Source organism: Schistocerca piceifrons, chromosome 1, assembly GCF_021461385.2.
Source record: "Schistocerca piceifrons isolate TAMUIC-IGC-003096 chromosome 1, iqSchPice1.1, whole genome shotgun sequence".
NCBI classification, from domain to species: domain Eukaryota; kingdom Metazoa; phylum Arthropoda; class Insecta; order Orthoptera; family Acrididae; genus Schistocerca; species Schistocerca piceifrons.
The window spans coordinates 352,844,143-352,871,277 of record NC_060138.1 but is presented as its reverse complement, the minus strand read 5'-3'; the positions used below and the strand labels follow the sequence as shown (position 1 = coordinate 352,871,277).

General features: G+C 45.7%; 1 non-coding gene across 1 annotated transcript; it reads right to left on the bottom strand.

The window, feature by feature from the left end:
* Nucleotides 1-20,347: 20,347 nt before the first annotated feature.
* Nucleotides 20,348-20,420, bottom strand: Trnaa-cgc. Its single transcript has one exon. It is a non-coding gene; the product is annotated as a tRNA-Ala (tRNA).
* Between the last annotated feature and the right edge of the window lie 6,715 nt (nucleotides 20,421-27,135).

Here is a 27,135-nt window from a genome sequence, read left to right as displayed (position 1 = left end):
ATTTACGTCGACCAGGTGATGACCGGTAAAAATTAAAACTAGATGTCTTATATTCACTTAGCAACTTGTGTTCTTTAAATGAAATTCCTTAAAGAATCGATTAAAATTCTGTACATCATGCGCAAATGCATAGATGGCTGACAGGCCAAATCGAATAATATGGCTGTATGGCTTCAATGCGAAGTGGTAATCAAAAAATTGAAAACGTGTACGTACGTATCGATGCTCCATATTGCCGAGCTCTGCCGATCTAGCTGATACTTTGACCTTTGGATGGCATGCGTTTACTGCATATAAACTGCTCCTTGGAGTCTGTAACAGATAGTAAAAGGCTTTCCGTGAGCAAAATATCAGTATCAGAAGTGCAGAGCACTCCACGCTGCTGCTGGGAGAAACACCAAATAAGAAAAAGCTCTTCTTGTGTACAAAAACAGCTGAAACCGCTACTCAGGCAGCCATCGATGGCGGACAGAATTGCCGTTAGGCGCAATGCAGAATTTGCAAGTCAGTTAGCTCCGCTCTTATTAAGCACCATGTATCGCATGTATTTCTTGCATAAAAATCTCTCTTTGTACATGCCGCGTCAATTCAGGATAAAACTCCAAGCTTTCGGTCACTACCTCCATGGTCGTCGTCAGATTGCTCAGCAACTGAGACCGTTCCAGGCACAGCTTCTCCAGGTCACAAACGCTATCTGGCTTTTTTACAACGCTGTCGTGACAAGGAGATAGTTCCAAAGTTTGCTGTTGTCAAACACCACATCAGAACCACTGCAGTAGAATCAGAAGCCGTCCTTTGCATATAAAAGTGGGAGCCTCGCTAGTTTACGACAGTCAGTTTTAGCCCTGACGACGACCATGGAGGTAGTGGTCGAAAGCTTAGAGATTTATCCTGAACTGACGCGGCATGTACACCGAGAGATTTTTATTCATGTATCGCATATCTTTTGAGCAGAAAAGTATTCCCAGCGAGAATAGGTCACACAGATTTTAGTATAAAAAGCTCAGTAATTTCTGATACTTTGAATAACTCACTGCTCAACGCTGCTCCCGAGTAAAATAGCATAATTTTCAAACACCTAATGAGGTGCAACAATCCAGCGGTCATTTTCCCAGATCAACATGGCGGCGTTCCACAAGACTTCTAGCACAGCTTACGGAAATCATGAACAAGTGGGATTTAGCTCGCATTTTTCTCATATGACTTCCTAATTAGTTCAGTGTTACAATGCGTGTGGATTTTATCATGAGTGATCATAAATTCGTTTTGCGGACTATTGCATAAAATTAGTATGTGTAAAAAAGAAATAATCTGGAACGACCTTTTGCAACTTATAATGGAACATTCATATCAGTTCAACTGAAGGAGGACATCATCCATATATTAACAAGTGGAGACCACGACGTTGGGATCACGGATTTACTTCAAATTTTGTACACTTTTAGTAGGCAATTAAAACAACATAATAGGCAAGTAATGAGGTACACTACTATGGCAGTTCCGAGAAAATCGTAAGGGAAGTTTTACACGTCTATTATGTTCCTAATGTATCTGTGTGTAGGTGCCGGACGTTAAAGTTCATCGTGGTCATCAGTCTGCTTTAGGCGGTGGCGCGCCAGTGACCTTTCGTCCCGGCCGCGGGCGCACGTGTACGAGGAATTGCATACACCGCTGGTACTCGCGCGTGTTGTTGTCTGACTAGATCGCAATGGCACGCAATTTTAGAAAGGCTACCGTCCAATTTACGTTTGACAACGAATGTGCCAGACCCAAGGCGTTCGAAATAGAGCGTTTACCTGCTACAGGCCGAACTGGAATACACCTATCCATTGTAAGCAGTCAATGTACGTCAAGAAGACAGATGAAGCTGTGTGTGAAAGAACTATCTTCGCTGCTCAAGGACTATTTAAATTTTGACACTCTGATGGTCATATCAGTGACGTGACAGTAGCTCCTTCAGGCTTGGGCATGAGGGCCATTCGGATCTTTGAATTGCCGTTTGAGGTACCAGAATCGACGGTTACTTAATCGCTACGACCTTATGGAACGGTACTCAAGTCGTACGCCTGAACGCTGGGCGAGTTTTAGCACTTATCCGGTGCTAAACGGCGTGCGACAGGTGCGGATCGTCCTTAACAAACATATCCCTTCATACTTATACAGGGTGGTCCGTTGATAGTGACCGGGCCAAATATCTCACGAAATAAGCATCAAACGAAAAAACCTATAAAGAACGAAACTCATCTAGTTTGAAGGGGGAAACCAGATGGCGTTATGGTTGGCCCGCTAGATGGCGTAGCCATAGGCCAGACGGGTATCAACTGCGTTTTTTAAAATAGGAACCCCCATTTTTTATTACATATTCGTGTAGTACGTAAAGAAATGTGAATGTTTTAGTTTGGACCACTTTTTTCGCTTTGTGATAGATGGCGCTGTAATAGTCACTAACGTATAAGTACATGGTATCACGTAACATTCCGTCTGTGCGAACGGTATTTGCTTCGTGATACATTACTCGTGTTAAAATAGACCGTTTACCAATTGCAGAAAAGGTCGATATCGTGTTGATGTTGGGCGTGTGCTATGAACGCTGCACGGTATCCTGGAAGACATCATCCAAGTGTCCGGACCGATCGCCGGATAGTTAGGTTATTTAAGGAAACAGGAAGTTGTTCAACCACATGTGTAACGTCAACCACGACCTGCAACAAATGATGATGCCCAAGTAGGTGTTTTAGCTGCTGTCGAGGCTAATCCGCACATCAGTAGCAGACAAATTGCGCGAAAATCGGGAATCACAAAAACGTCGGTGTTGAGAATGCTACTTCAACATCGATTGCACCCGTAGGCCTACCATATTTCTATGCACCAGGAATTCCATGGCGACGACTTTGAATGTCGTGTACACTGTACAGTTCTGTCACTGGGTACAAGAGAAATTACGGGACGCTGACAGATTACTGCGCGCGTTCTACACTCCTGGAAATGGAAAAAAGAACACATTGACACCGGTGTGTCAGACCCACCACACTTGCTCCGGACACTGCGAGAGGGCTGTACAAGCAATGATCACACGCACGGCACAGCGGACACACCAGGAACCGCGGTGTTGGCCGTCGAATGGCGCTAGCTGCGCAGCATTTGTGCACCGCCGCCGTCAGTGTCAGCCAGTTTGCCGTGGCATACGGAGCTCCATCGCAGTCTTTAACACTGGTAGCATGCCGCGACAGCGTGGACGTGAACCGTATGTGCAGTTGACGGACTTTGAGCGAGGGCGTATAGTGGGCATGCGGGAGGCCGGGTGGACGTACCGCCGAATTGCTCAACACGTGGCGCGTGAGGTCTCCACAGTACATCGATGTTGTCGCCAGTGGTCGGCGGAAGGTGCACGTGCCCGTCGACCTGGGACCGGACCGCAGCGACGCACGGATGCACGCCAAGACCGTAGGATCCTACGCAGTGCCGTAGGGGACCGCACCGCCACTTCCCAGCAAATTAGGGACACTGTTGCTCCTGGGGTATCGGCGAGGACCATTCGCAACCGTCTCCATGAAGCTGGGCTACGGTCCCGCACACCGTTAGGCCGTCTTCCGCTCACGCCCCAACATCGTGCAGCCCGCCTCCAGTGGTGTCGCGACAGGCGTGAATGGAGGGACGAATGGAGACGTGTCGTCTTCAGCGATGAGAGTCGCTTCTGCCTTGGTGCCAATGATGGTCGTATGCGTGTTTGGCGCCGTGCAGGTGAGCGCCACAATCAGGACTGCATACGACCGAGGCACACAGGGCCAACACCCGGCATCATGGTGTGGGGAGCGATCTCCTACACTGGCCGTACACCACTGGTGATCGTCGAGGGGACACTGAATAGTGCACGGTACATCCAAACCGTCATCGAACCCATCGTTCTACCATTCCTAGACCGGCAAGGGAACTTGCTGTTCCAACAGGACAATGCACGTCCGCATGTATCCCGTGCCACCCAACGTGCTCTAGAAGGTGTAAGTCAACTACCCTGGCCAGCAAGATCTCCGTATCTGTCCCCCATTGAGCATGTTTGGGACTGGATGAAGCGTCGTCCCACGCGGTCTGCACGTCCAGCACGAACGCTGGTCCAACTGAGGCGCCAGATGGAAATGGCATGGCAAGCCGTTCCACAGGACTACATCCAGCATCTCTACGATCGTCTCCATGGGAGAATAGCAGCCTGCATTGCTGCGAAAGGTGGATATACACTGTACTAGTGCCGACATTGTGCATGCTCTGTTGCCTGTGTCTATGTGCCTGTGGTTCTGTCAGTGTGATCATGTGATGTATCTGACCCCAGGAATGTGTCAATAAAGTTTCCCCTTCCTGGGACAATGAATTCACGGTGTTCTTATTTCAATTTCCAGGAGTGTATTTAGCGACGAAGCGTCATTCACCAACAGCGGTAACGTAAACCGGCATAATATGCACTATTGGGCAACGGGAAATCCACGATGGCTGCGACAAGTGGAACATCAGCGACTTTGGCGGGTTAATGTGTGGTGTGGCATTATGGGAGGAAAGATAATTGGCCCCCATTTTATCGATGGCAATGTAAATGGTGCAATGTTTGCTGATTTCCTACGTAATGTTCTACCGATGTTACTACAAGATGTTTCACTGCATGACAGAATGACGATGTACTTCCAACATGATGGATGTCCGGCACATAGCTCGCGTGCGGTTGAAGCGGTATTGCATAGCATATTTTATGCTATGAAAGCTATGCTATGAAAGTTGAAGGATATTTGCTATCGTGATCCACCGACAAGGCCTGACAACATGCGTCAGCGCATTGTCAATGCATGTGCGAACATTACGGAAGGCGAACTACTCGCTGTTGAGAGGAATGTCGTTACACGTATTGTCAAATGCATTGAGGTTGACGGACATCATTTTGAGCATTTTTTTTTTTCAGACGGTCCCTCTTCATTAACACCGACTGACTCGGTATTGCCGACAGAGGAGTCAGGGACAATGTCCCGGCAGCCACATCGACTTGCATCAGAGGATGTTTGAGCGTTAATGTGGTATTTACAGGTAATCACGCTGTAACAGCATGCGTTCTCAGAAATGATAAGTTCACAAAGGTGCATGTATCACATTGGAACAACCGAAATAACATGTTCAAATGTACCTACGTTCTGTATTTTAATTTAAAAAACTTACCTGTTACCAACTGTTCGTCTAAAATTGTGAGCCATATGTTTGTGACTATTACAGCGCTATCTATTACAAAGTAAAAAAAGCGGTCCAACTGAAACATTCTTATTCCTTTATGTACTGCGATAATAAAAATTGGGGTTCCTATTTTAAAAAAAACTCAGTTGATATTCGTTTGACCCATGGCAGCGCCATCTAGCGGGCCAACCATAGCGCCATCTGGTTTCCCCCTTCAAGCTAGACAAGTTTCGTTCTTTGTAGTTTTTTCGTTTGACGCTTATTTCGTGAGATGTTTGGCCCGGTCACGATCAATGGACCACCCTGTTATATTGGAGGATGTCGAGCTATTATGATTTATGATGGTCAGCCACGCAGATGTTCTGGCTGTGGTGGAGAAGGACATATCCGCTCGAAGCGCATACAACTCCGCGTCATGCAACTACTACATGGAGAGGCGTCGCAGTGAGAAGTTCCCAACTGCCGATGACGTAAGTGTCGGTGGTCCGCCAGGAGATGTTGCCGAGTTCGGAGCGTGACAAGGACGTGTTGATGCAAGAGCAGTGACGAGGCATGCCCCTAGACCCACTTCACGTCAGATGAGGGAGGAACCTTCCGCACCCTCACATCTAGCACGAGTGCCCGTGAACAAAGTGAGGCGTTGCCTACGACGGGAGAGGGTAGGGCGCGAACAACGATCGCCGACGCCTCGCAAAAAGCGTCGCCACAGCTCGGGTGACATGTCCTCCCGTAGCCTAGGGGACACGGAAGTTATTCGAACCGAAGAAATGTCTGACACGGAAGATGTGCCTTTAGAGGACGCTGACAGGATTCCTTCAGATGGTGACGGGATGTCCTGCCTTTCAGACGGTCCCTCTTCATTAACACCGACTGACTCGGTATTGCCGACAGAGGAGTCAGGGACAATGTCCCGGCAGCCACATCGACTTGCATCAGAGGATGTTTCTGGGATTGATGGCCAATGCGACTGGGCAGAACCAGTCGAAGAGACTGATGACGACTCACTTGTAGGAGGCACAACACAGAACGAAAACAACAGAGGACAGCCCGTTGGCAGGTATCCTTCTGAGCACGAATAGTGGAATAAAGCCCTTGGAGTTCACAGTGACATGACACAAGAATGACAACGGACCAAGTATATAAGGTAGAACAGTGAACATTAACACTGCAAGACCGCTTACAAAGATTCAACTTTTCCGGGACATGATTTACGCCACAGACGTGGATATTCTGCTAGTGCAGGAAACCTGCAATGCTGCCTTTCCCGACGCGCGTGGTTACGATACTTACATAGTGCCAACTCCAGACGGAGGAGGTGGCACGGTGATATTAGTCCGGGTTGGGGTTTGACGATGACCGTGAACGGCATTCGTATTGTCAACATCTATGCACCCTCCGGATCTGACAATCGACGGGCGCGTGGGTAATTCCACTCGGAGGAGATGGCGCCCCTATTTCATGGGAAATATGACCACATCTCGGTAGGAGGGGATTTTAACTGCGTTCTCACACCGAAGGATCAAATCCCTAATTTCAGCTCCTGCTACGCATTGCACACGATCTTCCGGGACATGGCACTGAATGACACTTGGGAAAAAATCCATGGGCAGCGAGAGGGCAATACATATTTTACAAGCCACTCAGCGAACAGGCTGGATCGGAAGTATGTTTCTGACGGATTAAGAGACCACGTGTTGGCTGCTGAACATTGGCCCACAGCTTCTACGGTGTGACCGAGCGGTTCTAGGTGCTTCAGTCTGGAACCGCGCGACCGCTACGGTCGCAGGTTCGAATCCTGCCTCGGGCATGGATGTGTTAGTTAGGTTTAAGTAGTTCTAAGTTCTAGGGGACTGATGACCTCAAATGTTGAGTCCCATAGTGCTCAGAGCCATTTGAACCATTTGAACCCTCCCAGGACAGCGGGTCTGGCGGAGCCGTAGTTCGTGGAAACTTAATTCATCCTTATTGGTGGACCCCGATTGTCGCCAGTGGATCGAAGAAAGGTGGCAGACGTGCACTCGCCGTCTACCGATGCACCGTACGGTTGTTTCATGGTGGCTGTGATGTGCAAAACCGGCGATACGAAGAGCTCTCATAAAGTAAGGTCCAAATGGTTCAAATGGCTCTGAGCACTATGGGACTTAACTGCTGAGGTCATCAGTCCCCTAGAACTTAGAACTACTTAAACCTAACCAACCTAAGGACATCACACACATCCATGCCCGAGGCAGGATTCGAACCTGCGAACGCAGCGGTCGCGCGGTTCCAGACTGTAGCACCTAGAACCGCTCAGCCACTCCGACCGGCCGTCTCATAAAGTATGGCAAGGAAAACGCGAAATGGCTCCGAGATGTACTTGATTCTTACTACATGGTGCTCCGTGACCTGTACTCCAGGGCCCCCATCCCCCGAGCGACAAGCGGAAATTCATCGCATTCATGCGTGCATTTTATCGATCACGAGACGTCGATTGGAGGGACTTTCGATCCGTGCTCGGTGCTTGGACAACGTCGATGGAGAATGTATTAGCATGCATCATGTGTCCGAGGGACATGCACGTAATCGCCTATCCTTCACCACAGTGCTCCATGAAGAAGGGAGAAGACATTTTGCGACAGATGCAAATGGAGGTGGATGGTCCGGATGCAGAGGGGTTATTGGAACCTCTAACGGAAGACGACATTCGGAGGGCACTCAGGAAGAGTGCGGTTCATAAATCCCCTGGGCCAGATGGATCGAAACTCGAATTTTATCGCGAATTTGCGTATTTAATGATGTCCCAATTGGTGTTGATGTATAATGAGTTACTGAACCCTGACTCGGACGTTCCTTCGCAATTCATGGCGGGACTGCTTATACCAAAAGCGAAATCGACAGGGAGTGTCAGCGCCCATCAATTTCGATCGCTCACAATGCTCAATACTTAGTGTAAGATATTTGCGCAAATTTTTTCGTCAAGGCTCAAGACTGGAATATCCAAGACATTACCACAATATCAGGATAATTCAGGGGTTCGGAGCAACATCCATTCTATCCTAGGCGAATACTGTGACATCATTTCCCTGACGGAAGCTTGTCGCATGCGAGCGGCGTTCGTATCAGTGGATTTTGAGCGTGTCTTTGACAGGATCAACCATGATTTCCTCGACTCTATCATGCGACGCATGGCGATACCATCGTCATGCGCCTCCTTCGCGGCGCTCCTTCGACGGTGAGAGTCAATGGCAGGGAGGTAGGAACGATTCCTGTTTGCGGCTCAGTTAGGCAAGGATGTCCCTTGTCGATGATGCTGTTTGCAATAGCGCTCCAACCATTGATGCAGACTCTTGACGAGGGCTGGACGCTCTGGACAGCCCGTTTACGACTGTGGACATCTTGCGATGCTTAGGGGTATTGTTCACCCTATCGCTACGGCAATCAGCAGCGGCGAGCTACCAACGTCTGCTCCAGTACGTCCGACTGCACGTACGCAACAGTTCACTCCGAACCCGCGACCTCCTCCAAAGGCTGGAATACACTAATGTTCATCGGGCCTCGCGACTGCCGCACCTGGCACAGGTACTACCAATGCCACGTGGTATTACTGACAGGTTAATGACGGCCTCTGGATATCATGTCAGCCAAGGGATGTTGTTTAAGGTCAACTATGAAACCTTAACTCTCCCACACCATCCTGAAGGACTTAGTCTCAGGAATGTGCGGAACAACGCTCTAGCTCTATACCTGCGAGCGACACGCCATCACGTCGGCGTTCCCGGACGTGCTTCTTTTCCCGTCTTTTGTATCACCGCTGGTGGCAGGCACAATATCGCCTTCTTTTTCTCATGTCGCGCGATTCTTTGTCGATTTTCGTTACTTTCATTTACATATAGCTTCTATAAGGATCCCCACTACCCGTGAGATATATTGATACTTGAGGCGTCATCATGGCAGCAATGTTGCCGAACGAGAGACTGGCGACAGATTTTGGCGAGCTGTCCATATGACTCTCCTCACCATGGCAGCGAGATTGTCTTGGTATATATTAATCAACCCCAAGACAGCCTACCGCCAAAGATTGTACGACATTCATATGGTAGATTCCCCACTGTGCCTTATATGTGGCATGCAGGACACTGACTAACATTCTCTGCAGTGCAGTGAGGCAAAGGATGTTTGACGGCTGATGTTACGCATCATGTATGGCACTGCTCTGACGCACCGACGATTCCACCATCACAACGGACGCTTTATTTTTCCCAGATGCTGTCTTTTCCCCCTCACAGAAAACATTGGCAATCCACTGGATTGGAGGACACGCATGGGTCCACAAGTATTCTTGGGCTCATGAGGACAATGCAGTCAGTCGGTGCCAGCAGTCTTCGTTCTGGGCGCGCCGGAGCGGTAAACACATAAACTGCGGCGACACTCAGGCGTCTTGCATGTCGTTTCACCCTGCACACAATAGGCGAAACTCGACCGACGTCAGTCGTTCAGCCAGGTGCTTAAGCCCATTGATGTACGAGGGCCGTTCAGAAAGTAACCTCCGGTTGATTTAAAAAAATACACCAAGTTAAATAAAAATATTTTAATATATACATCTTACAACTACATCTTTGCACTATTTTTCTACATAGTCTCCATAGCGATTGAGGCACTTATCGTATCTCTTCACAAGTTTTGAAATTCCTTCTGCATAAAAATCACCCGCTTGTGCCTGGAGCCAGCCTGTGACCGCATCTTTGAGCTCTTCGTCGTCATCAAACCGCTGTGACCCGAGCCATTTCTTTAAATGCATGAAGAGGTGATAATCACTTGGCGCCAGGTCTGGGCTGTAAGGTGGATGGTTGATAACGTCCCACTTGAAGGACTCAAGAAGGGCCGTTGTTCTGCGAGCAGAGTGAGGACGGGCGTTATCGTGCAAAAAAACGATACCGTAAGTCAGCATACCACGGCGTTTGTTCTGTATAGCCCGTCGTAACTTTTTTATTGTTTCACAGTACACGTCTTGATTAATGGTCGTACCACGTTCCATGAATTCAACCAACAACACCCCTTTGGCATCCCAAAACGCCGTTGCCATCAGTTTTCTGGCAGAAAAATCTTGCGAGGCTTTTCTTGGTTTGGTAGGCAAATTTGAATGTGCCCACATCTTTGATTGTTCTTTTGTCTCACGGTTCACGTACTTAATCCAGGTTTCGTCACCGGTCACGATTCTGTTTAACAATGGTTCTCCTTCGTCCTCATAACGTGACAGAAAGTCTAATGCAGAGGCCATTCTTTGAGTTTTGTGGTGGTCGGTAAGAATTTTGGGCACCCATCGTGCACAGAACTTACGGTAACCCAATCTTGCCGTCACTATCTCGTACAAGAGAGTCTTAGAAATCTGTGGAAAACCAGTAGACAACTCCGACATTGAGAAACGTCGATTTTCACGAACTTTTGCATCAACTGTCTGAACGAGTTCGTCAGTCACCAATGATGGTCTACCACTCCTCTCTTCATCATGAACGTTTTCTCGTCCACTTTTAAATAAACGTACCCATTCACGGACAACTCCTTCACTCATAACTCTTGGTCCGTACACGGCACAAAGCTCACGATGAATAGCTGCTGCAGAATATCCTTTGGCTGTAAAAAACCTTATGACAGCACGCACTTCACATTTGGCGGGGTTTTCTATGCATCACACATTTCAAACTGCCACAAAAACTAAACTAGCGCAGGTAGGACGTTCACTCGACCACGGCTTGATGCCGACTAACCTGTTGAGTGCGTGAACGCACAGATGGCGTCGCTACTCCCCCCACAACCCGCACTGTGGCCAATCGGAGGTTACTTTCTGAACCGCCCTCGTACAACCCTCTCTCAGAATCTGCGGAAATGTAGCCCCCAATCAGAAACGCAGTGTGCCGCGTCCTCCGGTGCTCGCTTTGCACAGCCCACCCAGGGAAGTAACCCAGAATGCACAGCAATCAAGTGAAAAGTATTTTGACTCTCCATAGAAATACTCTCATTAGAATAACCTTATTTGGCCTGTTACCACTGTGCAATGACGTAAAACATTAATAAAATTGATGAAAATGAGAGGCGATAAGGAAAAGAGGGCATGGAACCTCTCATCCATATGTAAGTTATTTCGCAAATCACGACAGGCGTACATATTCAGGTGCAACCACAACGGAGGGGTATCTGTTGAGAGGCCACACAAACGTGTGGTTCCTGAAGAGGGGCAGCAGCTTTTCAGTAGTTGTAGGGGCAACAGTCTGGATGATTAACTGATCTGGCCTTGTAACACTAACCAAAACGGCCTTGCTGTGCTGGTACTGCGAACGGTTGAAATCAAGGGGAAACTACAGCCGTAATTTTTCCCGAGGGCATTTTATGGGGTCTGTAGGCCCTTACTATAACTTTGCACTCGGCACAGGTCGATAGGGCGAACAATCGATTGTGGCGTGCGGTTCCAGACTGAAGCGCCTAGAACCGCTAGCCACAACGACCGGCGATGTTATTGAATATGTATATTAAGCAAGCAGTAAAAGAAACAAAAGAAAAATTCGGAGCAGGAATTAAAATCCATGGAGAAGAAATAAAAACTTTGAGGTTCGCCGATGACATCGTAATTCTGTCAGAGACAGCAAAGGACTTGCAAGAGCAGTTGAACGGAATGGACAGTGTCCTGAAAGAAAGATATAAGATGAACATCAACAAAAGCAAAACGATGATAATGGAATGTAGTCGAGTTAACTCGGGTGATGCTGAGGGCATTAGATTAGGAAATGAGACAATTAAAGTAGTAAAGGAGTTTTGCTATTTAGGGAGCGACATAACTGATGATGGTCGAAGTAGAGAAGATATAAAATGTAGACTGGCAATGGCAAGGAAAGAGTTTCTGAAGAAGAGAAATTTATTAACATCGAGTATAGGTTTAAGTGTCAGGAAGTCGTTTATGAAAGTATTTGTGTGGAGTGTGGCCATGTATGGTAGTGAAACATGGACGATAAATAATTTGGACAAGAAGAGGATAGAAGCTTTAGAAATGTGTTGCTACAGAAGAATGCTGAAGATTAGATGGGTAGATCACATAAGTAAAGAGGAGCCGCTGAATAGAATTGGGTAGAAGAGAAATTTGTGGCAGAACTTGACTAGAAGAAGGGATCGGTTGGTAGGACATGTTCTGAGGCATCAAGGGATCACCAATTTAGTATTGGAAGGCAGCAGCGTGGAGGGCAAAAATTGTAGAGGGAGACCAAGAGATGATTACACTAAGGAGATTCAGAAGGATGTAGGTTGCAGTAGGTACTGGGAGATGAAGGAGCTCGCACAGGATAGAGTAGCGTGGAGAGCTGCATCAAACCAGTCTCAGGACTGAAGACCACAACAATAACAACAACACTCAGTCCTCAATTATTGATCTATGGAGAATGACAGACGCCCAAAGTGATGAGCAGTATACACGGTGAATCACCTAAAACTTGCGGAATTGGGAAGTGTTATTGATGTGTGGTTCTCACGGAATGGATTGGTATTCGAGGGCTCATCTTTTTAGTCAATAAACAGGCTGTAATAATGCTTAGAAAGTACATTTTTTGTGCAAAGAAACACTATTTTAAATGCAACAATGCCTATTGACATTAACAAACTAAAAATAGCATAAATTAGAATGTCAGTTTTGTTTGTTGCAGGATTCTAGTGCTATTCGTTTACGAGTATCGTATTTTGAAAAGTTTCCACACCGACTCCTGTTTGTGCCATTCAACCTGCGTAATTGCTAGGTATTATGTTGTTATGTTTATTTACACTGTGCTTTACTGCTTTGAAACTGGGTAGGCAGTTAATGTGTTACAGTCCATGCAGGAGGTCGTGAGTGGACGATGGGGTTTAGCACTGCAGAAAATGTCGACAAGCTCATGGTGTACTAAGAATGTAGGAAGAACGCAGTTCGTTCTTGTACAGGGCATGCGGCGAGATATTCTAGTAGACGTCAACCTTTCGGCAGTCAACCTCAGCAACCAGTTACGTGAAAGCGGTGGTGTAACATCTAAGACAACGTAACAGAAGGAAACTAATGACAACAGAAGAGGGGGGAATTGCTATTGTTGCAGTTTATCCCCACCTTAGCTCCAGCACAATCGCAAGAGGAAGCGGCATGAGTCAGGCAAATGTGTACGTATTCGCCGTCGACATAGGTTCCACGCCTACCACATGTCTCTCCGTCAAGAGCTGCATGCAAACGATTATGAGAATCGTGTTAACTTATGTACATGGGCATTAGGACAGGATACTCCACATGTACCATATATCTTGCTTAGTGACGAAGCGACATTTACCAACCATGGCCATGTAAAACGGAGTACTAATGCGTGTCTTTACGAGCTGATTCTAAATCGTTGGTTTGGACACAGATGACCTGTACCTTGGCCAGGCCGTTACCCAGGATTTGACGCCTATAGACTTCTTTCCGTGGTGAAAGCTGAATGACTCTGTCTATATGAAAGTACGAGCTACATCCGATGATACGCAACGACGTACTACAGCAGCCTGCTCTGACATCTCCAACGAAATCCTAGGACGTTTGTAGCAGTCGTTCCATACCAGACAGGAAGCTTGTATTTCCGCTACCAGCAGTCATTTGGAACACAACCTGTGATAGTCAGTTGTCTCGTTGCTCGTCAGAATCCACACAACTAGTATGTGCTCTTGTGTTGTTCAAAAATGGCTCTGAGCACTATGGGACTCAACTGCTGAGGTCATTAGTCCCCTAGAACTTAGAACTAGTTAAACCTAACTAACCTAAGGACATCACAAACATCCATGCCCGAGGCAGGATTCGAACCTGCGACCGTAGCGGTCTTGCGGTTCCAGACTGCAGCGCCTTTAACCGCACGGCCACTTCGGCCGGCTCTTGTGTTGTTCTTTAGCGTGTGCTACCATAGGTATTGTCCAAGTATCAGTGTGGAAACTTCTCAAAATACGATGTCTCGTAAACTACTCGCATTAGAATCCTGTGACAAACGCCACTGACATTCTCATTTACCCTAGTTTTGGTTTGTTAATGACAATAGGCATTGCTCCGTTTAAAAAAAGTGTATGTTTCCACAACAAATACACTTTCTAAGTATTATTACAAGCCGTTTATTGGCTAACAGCCGGCCGGAGTGGCCGAGCGGTTCTAGGCGCTACAGTCTGGAACGACGCGACCGCTACGGTCGCAGGTTCGAATCCTGCCTCGGGCATGGATGTGTGTGATGTCCTTAGGTTAGTTAGGTTTAAGTAGTTCTAAGTTCTAGGGGACTGATGACCTCAGAAGTTAAGTTCCATAGTGCTCAGAGCCATTTGAACCATTTTTTATTGGCTAACAATAAGAGCCCCTACCTATCAGGCCATTCTGTGAAAACTACATATTAATAGCATTTTCCATTTTCACAATATTTTCAGTGCAAGTTTTAGATGATTCACCCTGTACGTACGTATGAATGTATGTATACTATGTGATCAAAAGTACCCGGACACCTCCAGAAACATACGTTCTTCATATTAGGTGCATTGTGCTGCCACCTACTGCCAGGTACTCCATATCAGCGACCTCAGTAGTCATTAGACATCGTGAGAGAGCAGAATGCGGCGCCCTGCGGAACTCACAGACTTCGAACGTGGTCAGGTGACTGGGTGTCACTTGTGTCATACGTCTGTACGCGAGATTTCCACACTCCTAAACATCTCTAGGTACTCCGTTTACGATGTGATAGCCAAGTGGAAACATGAAAGGACACGTACAGCACAGAGTCGTACAGGCCGACTTCGTCTGTTGACTGACAGAAAACGCCGACAGTTGAAGAGGGTCGTAACGTGCAACAGGCAGATATCTATCCAGACCATCACACATGAATTCCAAACTACACCAGGATCCACTGCAAGTACTATGACAGTTAGGCGGGGGGCGAGAAAACTTGGATTTTGTGGTCGAGTGGTTGCTCACAAGCCACACATCTCGCCGGTAAATGCCAAACAACGCCTCGCTTGGTGTAAGGAGCGTAAACATTGCACGATTGAACAGTGGAAACACGTTGTATGGAGTGACGAATCACGGTACACAATGTTGCGATCCGATGGCAGGGTGAGGGTATGGCGAATGCCCGGTCAACGTCATGTGCCACCGTGTATAGTGCCAACAGAAAAATTCGGAGGCGGCGGTGTTACAATGTGGTCGTACTTTTCATGGAAGGGGCTTGCATCCCTTGTTGTTTTACATGGCACTGTCACAGCACAGGCCTACATTGATATTTTAAGCACCTTCTTGCTTCCCACTGTTGAAGAGCGATTCGGGGATGGCGATTGCATCTCTGAATACAATCGAGCAACTGTTCATAAGGAACGGCCGGTGACGGAGTGGTTACACGACAATAACGTCCCTGTAATGGTCTTGCCTGCACAGAGTCCTTATCTGAATTCTATAGAGCACTTTTGGGATGTTTTGGAACGCCTACTTCGTGCCAGGCCTCACCGACCGACATCGATACCTGTCCTCAGTGCAGCACTCTGTGAAGAAAGGGCTGCGATTCCCCAAGAAATCTTCCAGCACCTGATTGAACGTATGCCTGCGAGAGTGGAAGCTGTCATCAAGCGTAATGGTGGGCCAACACCATATTGAATTCCAGTATTACCGATTACCCAAAAAATTCTCAAGAAACGAATTACACACACACACACACACACACACACACACACACACACACACACACACACACACACGATACACCACAGCAGTTGACCGACGTTGCCTGGTGAAACGTTGTTGTGATGCCTCGTGTAAGGAGGAGAAATGCGTACCATCACGTTTCCGACTTTGATAAAGGTCGGGTTGTAGCCTATCGCGATTGCGGTTTATCGTATCGCAACATTGCTGCTCGCATTGGTCGAGATCCAATGACTGTTAGCAGAATATGGAATCGGTAGGTTCAAGAGGGTAATACGGACCGCCGCGCTGGATCCCAACGGCCTCCTATCACTAGCAGTCATCTCATCCGCTTGGCTGTAAGCGGATCGTGCAACCGCGTCTTGATCCCTGAGTCAACAGATGGGGACGTTTGCAAGACAATGACCATCTACACTAACAGTTCGACGACGTTTGCAGCAGCATGGACTATCATTTCGGAGACCACGGCTGCGGTTACCCTTGACGCTGCATCACAGACAGGAGCGCCTGCGATGGTATACTCGACGACGAACCTGGGTGCACGAATGGAAAAACATCATTTTTTCCGATGAATCCAAGTTCTGTTTACAGCATCATGATGGTCGCATCTGTGTTTGGCGACATCGCGGTGAATGCACATCGCAAGCTTGTATTAGTCATCGCCATACTGGCGTATCACCCAGCGTGATGGTATGGGGTGCCATTGGTTACACGTCTCGGTCACCTCTTGTTCGCATTAATGGCACTTTGAACAGTGGACGTTACATTTCAGATGTGTTACGACCCTTGGCTCTACCCTTCATTCGATCCCTGCGAAAACCTACATTTCAGCAGGATAATGCACGACCGCATGTTGCAGGTCCTGTACGGGTCTTTCTGGATATAGAAAATGTTCGACTGCTGCCCTGGCCAGCACGGTCTCCAGATCTCTCACCAATTGAAAACGTCTGGTCAATGGTGGCCGAGCAACTGGCTCGTCACAATACGCGAGTCACTACTCGTGGTGAACTGTGGTATCGTGCTGAAGCGGCATGGGCAGCTGTACCTGTACACGCCATCCAAGCTCTGTTTGACTCATTGCTCAGGCGTATCAAGACCGTTATTACGGCCAGAGGTGGTTGTTCTGGGTACTGATTTCTCAGGATCTATGCACCCAAATTGCGTGAAAATGTAATCTCATGTCAGTTCTAGTATAATATATTTGTCCAGTAAATACCCGTTTATCATCTGCATTTCTTCTTGGTGCAGCAATTTTAATAGCCAGTAGTGTATATCACGCCCAGTAGTATATATATATATGTGTGTGTGTGTGTGTGTGTGTGTGTGTGTGTGTGTGTGTGTGTGTGTTTGTGTTTGTATTTGTGTAATTCGTTTCTTGAGAATTTTGAATTTTTTGGGTGGCGCATTTGGGAGATCGCCACCTGGGAAAGACTGTTTCTAACCTCGTTCTGACAAACAGTTCTAACGGAAGTATTCCATCATGCATTTTGATGAGTATTTTGTGTGTCTATATCACAGGGCGACATTATAATGTATCAGAACATTATTGTTCAAAAAGTTGTACAACGTAAAACCTCCCAATAGTCTCGCGGTGTGCCAGTAGTATGTGTACGTAGAAATTAATAAACAGTAAGTTACGTGGAGGTGATCCTCTTCGACACGTCACGGAATACTGAATGTAGAGTGTGAGAAAACATCGCGTCAGCTTCATGCTGTACTTTATTTTTTAGGTGTGCAGTAGACGCCATTCGTATCATGGTCACTGACAGTGTCCACTGGTTTGCTTCGCAGATGCTGGCCAGATCTGCGCCCGACCTGCCTCACCTGACGGACCGGGAGCGCCAGACCATCATGCAGGTCCTGAAGAGGGACGAGGAGCTGCGGCGCCGCGACCAGATGCGCGTCATGTGAGTAGCCGACTACTGGCCAGCACGGCGGGCAGCGCCACTCATACTTGCTGATGGACACTGGCATCACGGTAGCCGCAGCCGCGGTGCCTGTGCGTGAAGAGGCGCCGAGAGAACATACTGCAGGATTAAAGCACAAAAGTTGAGAGAGCTACGGGAGTTTACTCGACTACAGAAGCAAAGAAGGCGATGGAATTTAGGGCTGAACTATTACGGCCAGAATTTGAGTTCATCACTGCGAGCTTTACGACTGAACCACCAGAGTTCGGAGCAAGAACGGGCGGGATCATTAACAAAGAAGGAATTTACATTTTTGTTTTCTTATTTTAGCCTCAGGTTACTGAAGTGGCATTATTAGCAGTATCGACTTATTACTAAATCATCATCAGATGATATCTTTAGAAAGAAAGAGAACTGAGATAGTAAAACATTAGGAAATTAAATTAGAAATCAGAGTAGCTTGTGTACACAACTATGTTTTCTTGTTGTAATCTTCTGTCCAGAGACTGGAATCATGCAGCTCTCCGTGCTACTCTATCCTGTACAAGCGTCTTCGTCTCCCAGTACTTACTGCAACCTACATCCTTCTGAATCTGCTTAGTGTATTCATCTCTTGGTCTCCCTCTACGATTTTTACCCTCCACGCTGCCCTCCAATGCTAAATTTGTGATCCCTTGATGACTCAGAAAATGTCCTACCAACCGATCCCTTCTCCTAGTCAAGTTGTGCCACAAATTTCTCTTCTCCCCAATTCTGTTCACTACCTCCTCATTAGTTATGTGATCTACCCATCTAATCTTCAGCATTCTTCTGTAGCACAACATTACGAAAGCTTCTATTCTCTTCGTCTCAGAATTATTTATCGTCCACATTTCACTTCCATACATGGCTACACTCCATACAAATACTTTCAGAAACGACTTCCTGACATTTAAATCTATACTCGATGTTAACAAATTTCTCTTCTTCAGAAAAGCTTTCCTTGTCAGTGCCGGGCTACATTTTTTATCCTCTCTGCTTCGACCATCATCAGTTATTTTGCTCCCCAGATTGCAAAACATTTACTAGTTTAAGCGTCTCATTTCCTAATCTAATTCCCTCAGCATCGCCCAATTTAATTCGACTACATTCCATTATCCTCGTTTTGCTTTTGTTGAATATCATCTTATATCCTCCTTTCAAGACGCTATCCATTCCGTTCAGCTGCTCGTCCAGTCCTTTGCTGTCTCTGACAGAATTACAATGTCATCGGTGAACCTCAAAGTTTTTATTTCTTCTCCATGTAGTTTAATTCCTATTCCAAATTTTTCTTTTGTTTCCTTTACTGCTTGCTCAGTATACAGATTGAATAACATCGGGGGATAGGCTACAACCCTGTCTCACTCCCTTCCCAACCACTGCTTCCCTTTCGTGTCCCACAAAACTATACGTACTTGTATATGTTACATAATAACTCGCCAACTGATCAAGCCCAGAGAAGCACGCAGACTGTTAGATTGTCTGATGACGACGTCGTAATAAGTCTAAATCAGTAATGAGACCACATGGTAGACAGTTCCTATCAAAGAAAGTATGCACCTGGAAGGGGAGGAGAGAACGAAATGAAACTTCATGGGTAGAGAGGATACGTGGTTTTATTCCAGAACTTACAATATCGAGTCAAACTCACAAAGAACTTTACAATATGAGACCACTTACCGGTATGACACCTGGCCCCATCTGTTGAGTCCGTGCCACGTGGAGTTGCTGCACTACACGCGGCAAAAGGAGGTCCGATATTATACTAGGAGGTATCCCATGGTTGTTGTCACCTCGGTGTATTTAGCCGTCTGGACTGCCTTAACACGGCTATTCGTTTTCCATACACAACTCCACAACCACAGCTCAAAAAAGGTTCAAATGGCTCTGAGCACTATGGGACTTAACATCTGAGGTCATCAGTCCCCTAGACTTAGAACTACTTAAACCCAACTAACCTAAGGACACCACACACATCCATGCCCGAGGCAGGATTCGAACCTGCGACCGTAGCAGCAGCGCGGTTCCGGACTGAAGCGCCTAGAACCTCTCGGCCACAACGGCCGGCGACCACAGCTGCCTCAGATGTTTCTTCACACAATTTGTCAAATTGGTAATGAACCTCTCTGAATGTGTTCGACAGTTCAGAAGTAAATACCGTCAGAAAGCATGGAAAACAGTTTCATATAAAAACTTCTGCGTGCAGTGAAGCGTAATAACATAAAATATTGAAAGCACTGTAATGACCGACGTTTTTGCTTCAGCGTTCTCCAGGGCGTGGGTATAGGAAGACATTAATGAAATTGTCACTGGCCACGGCAGTATACATCTTTATATCACATAAAGACCACATTTGGCTTCTGAAATTACTAGTGTTAGTTAGTATTTTTTAACGTCCCGTCGACAACGAGGTCATTAGAGACGGAGCACAAGCTCCGGTTAGGGAAGGATGGGGAAGGAAATCGGCCGTGCCCTTTCAAAGGAACCATCCCGGCATTTGCCTCAAACGATTTAGGGAAATCACGGAAAACCTAAATCAGGATGGCTGGAGACGGGATTGAACCGTCGTCCTCCCGAATGCGAGTCCAGTGTGCTAACCACTGCGCCACCTAGCTCGGTCTGAAAATTACTGACAACGTAATAACGAATTTTTTTATCCTACAATCATCTTTCACGTGCAGTATTCAGGCAGTTTCGATGTTAACCCGCATGCACCAGAACACACAGACTGCTGACTTAAAAAAGAAAGAAAAAGAACCAGCCTGAAGTTAATCAATTAATTTCGAATTCTGAGTCGTATGGAATCACCCAACATGGAAATTGCTTTCTGCCTGGCAAAAAAGATTCCATAGATACCTGCATCGCTTGTCTACCCCAAAGCATCAACACTGCCGTCTCTACTGGAGTGATGCGTTTCTGCGTAGCCGATGTTACCGGTCGATGACGCCAGCCCGCCATTGAGAGCAAGCACAGATATGACTGCGAACACACGGAACCCGCTGAGCTCGTTAACAGGGCAATAGCTCGTTAGGTCCAGCAGCAGCGGCAGATATCTACACACGGTAATTTGCTATCCACTGACAAGCCATGCAACGCCAGTGAACTTCGGCTGCCAAGGCAAGCAGACGAAGCTGGAATGTAGCTCTTCGGTTCCTGTAATAAGTGCAGACAGAATGTTAACAGAATGCCCAATTCTAGAACAGATTTTTCGCAATTCGTCGGAATCTCCGATATAATGAAAATTCCCGGCGGATTTAATTTGTGTGACGAACAGCAGAAATGCTGTTGCTTAGTTGCTGACAACTTCTGTAATAGTCGAAGGGTCCAAATCTTTCTCCCTGCTTCGATTCTGTTAAACCGCGTGAGCGCCCTACAAGTAGCCGGGAACTACGCTGTTACACTTACGGTTCCATCATCCCGTGCCGTTGGGACAGGATTTTATTACGGCAGTAATAGCAGTCCATGGTAATAATCACAAAACGTTCAGTGCATAAGCTGACAATTTTCCTTAAAAGCAACACTTTAAGATCGCCGTACCGTGTACTCTGCGTTTAGACATTGTCGCTCTACTACACTTTTCCCGGAGAAAAAAAAAAAAAAATGGTTCAAATGGCTCTGAGCACTATGGGACTTAACAGCTGTGGTCATCAGTCCCCTAGAACTTAGAACTACTTAAACCTAACTAACCTAAGGACATCACACACAACCCATGCCCGAGGCAGGATTCGAACCTGCGACCGTAGCAGTCGCGCGGTTCCGGACTGAGCGCCTAGAACCGCTAGACCACCGCGGCCGGCTTTCCCGGAGATGCACTGTTTCAGAAACGAAAGTCAACACACCACAAAATACGTTGTTCCAGGTGTTCAGAACGGCAATACCCGACGTTGATGAAGCCACAAACCTACAGGATGTTTCAGAAAGATTGATCCGATTTCACAAGACTATATCTTCTACACGAACGAAAATGGAAACTTACAGTCAGTTTTAACTTACGCTTCGAAACGGAGAGTTTTTCCTTGGCGCCGGTTGTAAGTTTCCTGTTCGTGTAGTTGGTGGTAGAGGTCTCTCTCTCGCATTTCTTTAGCTCGCTGTTCATAACCCAGTGTGCGCCGATTATACAAGGCAGTAACACAGCAACAAAAGGCGTTTTTCGTTCTCCGTTTCAACAGGTGAAATTCAGTTACGGCTGCGCGGCCTGATGTTTTCGTCGAGGACACGGCCCTGAACCTCCTACAAAAAAAAAAAAAAAAAATGTTCAAATGTGCGTGAAATCTTATGGGACTTAACTGTTAAGGTCTTCAGTCCCTAAGCTTATACACTACTTAACCCAAATTATCCTAAGGACAAACACACACACCCATGCCCGAGGGAGGACTCGAACCTCCGTCAGGACCAGCCGCACAGTAGCCTCCTACACACAAAGTATTCGACAGTGGCAACAGCAGTTTCAAGTCGCTGGTTGTTAATGTTAAAGAAAATCAACAGGTCGCTCCACTGTGTCCACTGAAGACAGACAGACAGAGATATATATATATATATATCTATATATATATATATATATATATATATATATAGTGAGCGGGGGAGGGAGGGAGAGCGCGTTCAACAGAGACTACGGAAGCCTACTCGTCGTGCTGATCAAGAAAAAGCCACGGTGACGTTTGCGTTTGAAACCATACGGGATTCAGTTGCTTCAGGCCTTTGACAAACAACGTGTACAGTTTTTTGAATTAACGTTGGCCGTGGAGATAAAACGTCCTTTCACTTTTAGTGTCCAGTGACTAGGCAACGTTCCATTCAGATCGAAAAGTGAACCGCCACGACGTAAGAATATTGGGAAAACAGCAGCCGTGTTCCATAGCCGAACTGTAGAGAAACACTCGAAAATTTAGATAGGTTTGTTCCGTAACCCGAGAACAGATCTACGGCTCGTTCATTTTTTTCCGAATAGGATAGTACAGGAATCTGGTACCTGCGTGTGCTGGAAATCCAACTTAAACACAACAGCGTTCAATAAGTAATGCAACACATTTTTTTATTAAAGCAGGTTGGTTTTATTCATGATTCCGGTACACTATATTACTCGCCATTCGTTTGGCTGCAGAACCCTATTTTTCAATATAATTTCCGTTCAGTGCATCACGCCACGTTATTGGGAGAACCTATATGCCCCCATGGTACCACTCTACTGGTCGACGTCGGAGCCAACATCTTGCTGCATCAATAACCTCATCATCATCCACGTACTGCTTCCCGCTCAGTGCATCCTTCATTGGGCCAAACACATGTAGGTCGGAAGGTGTGACATCCGGGTTGTAGGGTAGAAGAGGAAGAACAGTCCAGTGAACTTTTGTGAGCTGCTCTCGGATACGCGGACTTGGGTGAGGCCTTGCATTGTCGCGCATTTTTGTGGCGATGAACACTCGGAAGTCGTTTCTTCAATTTCCTGATGGTATCACACTACCTTCCCGAGTTGATCACCGTGAGAGAGGACATCAAACAGAATAACCCCTTCAGAATCCCAGAAGACCGTCGCTATGACTCTAGCGGCTGAGGGTGCGGCTTTGAACTTTTTCCTAAGAGGAGGTGTGGCGTCACTCTGTGGATTGCCAATTTTTTTCCGGTTCGAAGTGCTGATTCTATGTTTCATCGCCTGTGATGATCTTCGAAAAAAAAATTGTCACGATCAACCTTGTAGCGCTCAGGCGTTTCCGTGCAGATGGTCGTTCGTTGGTCTTTATGGTTTTCTGTTTGGCGGCGAGGAATCCAGAGGGAACACACCTTTGAATACTGCAGCTGATGGACGAGTGTGTCAGCACTACCACCCGTGAAGTCCGACAGAGCAGCGAGGTGTTTGATTGTGATCCGCTGATCACCTAGAATGAGAATGTGCGCACATTCCAACGTTGCAAGAGTCACAGCCGGATGGCACGCGGGAGATCGCACAAGTTTGTGAGACCTTGATCTTCAATGACAGATGCCTCGCCCAACGACTCACCGTGCTTTCGTTCACTGCCAGGTCTCCGTAGACATCTTGCAAGCGCCTATGAGTATATGCGATCCTCTGGTTTTCCGTCAAAAGACACTAAATGACAGGTCTCTGCTTGGGACGTACCTCCGTTACGCACGCCATTTTGGAGGCTACGTATGCCGCCGCCAGGTAATGGAATTTCATAATACTACACGAGCTGAAGCGGGAACATTGCACGATGTCCCACAACAAATTCTGCATTTTTCAACAGAAACTTGCCAAAAAAAGTGTTGCACTACCTACTGAAAGGGCCTCGTAAATATTTTTTGTGAAAGACTTCGCATTTACGCGTCCCCTTCCATCAACTTTGCGTGAGCTGAGAGGCCGTATAGCAACACCAGCTAATGCAGTACGTCCGAACACGCTCGCAGAAACCTGGGATGCGTTTTTGACTGTCGTGTGGATGTCTGTATTCAGTCCAGTTGAGGATACAGTCAACATTAGTGAAACGTAAAGGAAAACTTTGATCCTATACGTAATTGTAACAACTGCCCTGAGTTTCTATATGAATGCATATAAAAGCCGTCCCCTTGTGAAACCGGACGGTTCTTTCGAAAATAACATCTTTGTAGTCATACGTGTAAGTCTTCTAATATCCGATGAATCTTGTACTGTCAATGAACGTACAGTAATTTAGAGGAAAAAGTTTATTGATTACTCCACCTCCACTTTCATATAATTTAGTAATAATATACCTCTTAGCCGTGAAAATGTAAATTTTGACTAGGATATCTGCTTGCTTTCATCCGTAAAATTACAAAATACAGATACGTAGGACGTGAACTGGATTACAAAAATATGCAACAATAGAATTTTCGCTAAGTATGTTTGAATATATCATAAATTTTGTGAAGCTAATTCTTTAACCTGTATTCTAATTTAATTAGACAATCAATCATAGTGATATACTTCGAGCATGGTAATGAATGAAATGCATCAGTATGTGCAGCAGCAGTTGCGAAAAATTTGCCATTAAAGTGTACCAGCTAAACGTAGAGGAAACACAGATCACAATTAATCTTGACTCTGCTGCGGAGTGTGCCTTCATTTGAAATCTCCTGGCAGATTACAATTGTGTACAGGATCAGGACTCTTTGAAATTTCCCGCTGCTGGGTTCTTTCACTTCGACTACTATTTGCTAACAACGAAACTTCAGTATATCTTAAAAAGAACTGTCAAACCAAATACTGCAAAATTAAATATTAAAGTTAATATAATACTGTATTGTGGGGTGTACTCATCCGTTCCTTTTTGTCGATCCGCTGCTGCAACAGTCAATGAGTTACTCTATGTCCACTGTAACTTGGTGTTTTATACCAAGAATGACTAAATCGAACATTATGTTTCAGAACTTCTTTTTACTATATCACGTAAGCAATTACATGCTTCTTGCACAAAATCTCATAAGACACTTGTCGTACACCGTGCTCCATCGAATGATCATAAAGTGCTGACCTCCTGTGCTAACATGGCTGCCCCTTTTTTATACAGTTCCAAACAATCCTCGACATTCTTATAAAGGATTTTTTAAATAAAATTACAATTAAAACTGTTACCTCAAAATTAATGACTCATTTTAACAGTTGCACTAGCTCTTCTAGAGCAAATACTGCATGGGGGCTTAATTAAATATATATGATTGAAAATGATTTTTTTGTTTTAGTAACTGTCTGTCCGATTACGCAAGTCTCGTAAACGGTTGGCCCTTACTAGTATTATTACGCAATCTGACTGCAAAGAACAATGTAAGAAAATTTTCGTAAACACAGTTAATTAATTAAGTCCCCAGCAACTATAGAAATCTACTAAGCCAACAAGCACAAGAGTAACTGTTCTGTATGTGGGAGTGTGACTCAACGTCCACATCTGGCACGGTTCTTTTCCAACAAGGCAAGAATTTTCAAATACCAACTATACTGACGTGACAAAAGAAAATTAGAAAACTGTAATTACGCAAGAAAACCAGAATTCACTCTAATATAAGAACACAAGCCAGATGCTTTGTTGACTGAACCTGTAGTGACACATTATTTCAGATACACAAATAATAAAAAGACATTGTAAGTTTTAGCTTCATATATATTGACGAAATGCACACAATAACATCTGCTATCTCTCCCATCAAATAACTGCATAAAACATGGAACAACACTCTTTACTACCACATCTCACTCCGACTTCACGACAAGCAGTGCCCACTAGCACATCTCGGTACGAACTCTTAACACACACTGTCCTCTCCGATCTCCTAACAAGCACTGACTGCTACGATCACATAACTAGCACTGACTTCTACGATCTCTTAACACGCACTGTGGAGGCGGCTTAATAGTACTCTTTGGCGCACTCTCTGGCGCAGTGGCACAGTGTAGCCACCTTTCAATACATAGATGAATTTTCAAACGTATAACATTTTAAAAGTTTACAAATGCTCAACATATGAAGTATTAACAATATTTTTACTATTTTTATTAAATACAAACGATACATGGTTCGGAAAATGTTCCTACCAATGTATATGTTTCGAAGTCTACCACTGAATGTGGTAAATTGGTCTTTTATTTATTATTGACAAAAACCTAAGGAACTGCCGATGTTTACACGCCACGTATAACATTTTCGCTAATGAAATTTTAATAATCTAGTCAATTTTTATTCTCTCAGTTGGTTTTTCCTTTAAATACCACAGACTTTAAATTAAATACTGTTTTAACACAAATCCATCTCAGTTTCAAAGAAATGATTTTGACCATTGTAATCGATCATTTGTTCCAGATTTCACCTAATTACGTTAATCCTAAATATTCCTACCAATTATAGCACCTACATACTTCAATACAATTATAATTTAGTAACTAGTTTCATTGTAACAATTTCATAAGTCTAGTTTTACCTATATCACTACCTTTTGTTTACATCAGTCATTTCTGTTTATTTCAAATTGGATCGAAAAATACGTTTTTTAAATGGGTTTCAGTGGACTGTTACGTGTCAACTCGTAGCCTTGGAGCTTTGCCTCTGACGGGCAAGTGGTCTATCAACTGACCTGCCAAGCAGGGCTCACGTCCCGCTCTCACGCTTAATTTCGGACAGTGCCTCATATCAATCGGTGGAGCACTTGGTCGCGAAAGGCAAAAGTCTCAGGTGCTAGTCCTGGACCACTTCAGGTGCAAGTTGGAGTTCCAGTTTGGCACACGGTTTTAATCTGCTAGGAAGCTTAAAATCAGCGCACACCCCGTTGTATAACGTAAACTCATTCTAGCATAAAAAATTTCCTTTTCACATTGCGTCATTCAAC